Genomic DNA, 1,803 nt, shown 5'->3' on the forward strand with positions numbered 1-1,803 from the left:
GGGAATCACGCCCAAAGAGTCAAGGCTTTGTTGTTTTCTCTTCATTTCTCGTGGAGAGTCATCTGCAGGAAAGTATTTATTGTAAAAAGAAAAACTCAAAACGAGAGACATTTTTAAAAATCAAAACAAATATCTTTTTACAAGTAAAGAAAAGGAGAGAGAATGTTTTTCGAATAAAAATAACAATTAATAATGACAATCACAAAAACTCCATACAGACAAAAAACAACATAGAAATGAATAAAAATAAACAACATAATCCTAAATACAAAAATAAAATAAACAATAACTTTTCAAAAATAAAGGAAAAAAATCTTGGAGACCGCATCCGCAGGAAACACACGCCCTGAGCACCCACTCGCAGATTCCCAATTATTAATAATCGATACGCAGCCTCCGTCGTAGCATTCTCTTGTGCCTCCTCGGGCATTGTCTCTGCCAGGCCCTCCTCCTGCTAGTCAGACTCTTGCCGATATATTTCAGAGCGTGAAAAATAATGACCGAGTTTCCCAGAGTCAGGTTTTAGGGCATAATTTTGCGCGCGAAAAAATAATGTTTAAGGTTTTATGGCTCTATGGTGCTAGGCTTTGCACATTACTCTTTGGTTTTGTATTGCCGTGAGCTACTGTCTAACCCTTCAATAATTTATGCAGTGTATAAAGTAAGAATGCTAAAAATGAAAAAAAAAAAAAAAGTTACGAAGTCAGTATCGTAAGTTTATCGTCAATTGTTCGATTCTACTATGATAAAATTTGCAATCGTCAAAGAGTTCTTCGTAAGATTTCTTAATTAAGAAGTCAATAAATTTATCGTAAAAACTGCTTTATTCTATAGGTTTTGCAACTGCTCCCTGTTCTATCTGCATCGTTCAGTATAGAGTCAACAAGGCACCAAAGCAAGAGAAATCCATACTTTTTTCTTAATAAGGGAAAGGGAAAGGGAGAGGGAGATGGAGGGAGAGAAGGAGGGAGGAGAGGGATTAGAGTGAGGGAGCGGTGAGGGAGCGGTGAGGGAGTGAGTGGGGGCGTGAGGGAGGGAGAGGAAAAGGAAAAGGAAAAGGAAAAGGGAGGGAGAGAGAGAAAAGGAAGACAGAATAAAAGAAAGGAATAAAGGATAAGAGAGAGAGAGAGAGAGAGAGAGAGAGAGAGAGAGAGAGAGAGAGAGAGAGAGAGAGAGAGAGAGAGAGAGAGAGAGAGAGAGAGAGAGAGAGAGATAGAGAGAGGACGGAGAAAGAAAGGAGAGAGAGGGAGGACACGCCCCCAACGTGCGAGGCGTGGGGCGTGGCTTCGGGTACTCACAAAGGCCACACGAGACTTGTCTTAGGGACCGACTCCTCGGTGGCACTCGGCCATCGATCTCGCTGCATGGATGGAAATTCGAGAGAGACAGAGAGAAAGGAAGACAAAGAGAGAGAGAGAGACAGAGAGAAAGAGAAAGAGAAAGAGAGAGAGAAAGAGAGAGAGAGAGAGAGAGAGAGAGAGAGAGAGAGAGAGAGAGAGAGAGAGAGAGAGAGAGAGAGGAGAGGGAGAGAGAGAGAGAGAGAGGGGAGGGGGGCGGTTAATGTAATGTACTATGCAAGGCAGTAATGATTTTCATGCTTCGCTCCACATTCCCTATTAACCTGGCTTGGAATACAGAGAGAGAGAGAGAGAGAGAGAGAGAGAGAGAGAGAGAGAGAGAGAGAGAGAGAGAGAGAGAGAGAGAGAGAGAGAGAGAGAGAGAGAGAGAGAGAGAGAGAGAGAGGGGATAAGACGAGCCACCCTCCGTAAGGGGCTTTTCCGTATCGTTTTGCCAGGGGTCTGA

Source organism: Penaeus monodon, chromosome 18 (assembly GCF_015228065.2).
Source record: "Penaeus monodon isolate SGIC_2016 chromosome 18, NSTDA_Pmon_1, whole genome shotgun sequence".
Taxonomy (NCBI): Eukaryota; Metazoa; Arthropoda; class Malacostraca; order Decapoda; family Penaeidae; genus Penaeus; species Penaeus monodon.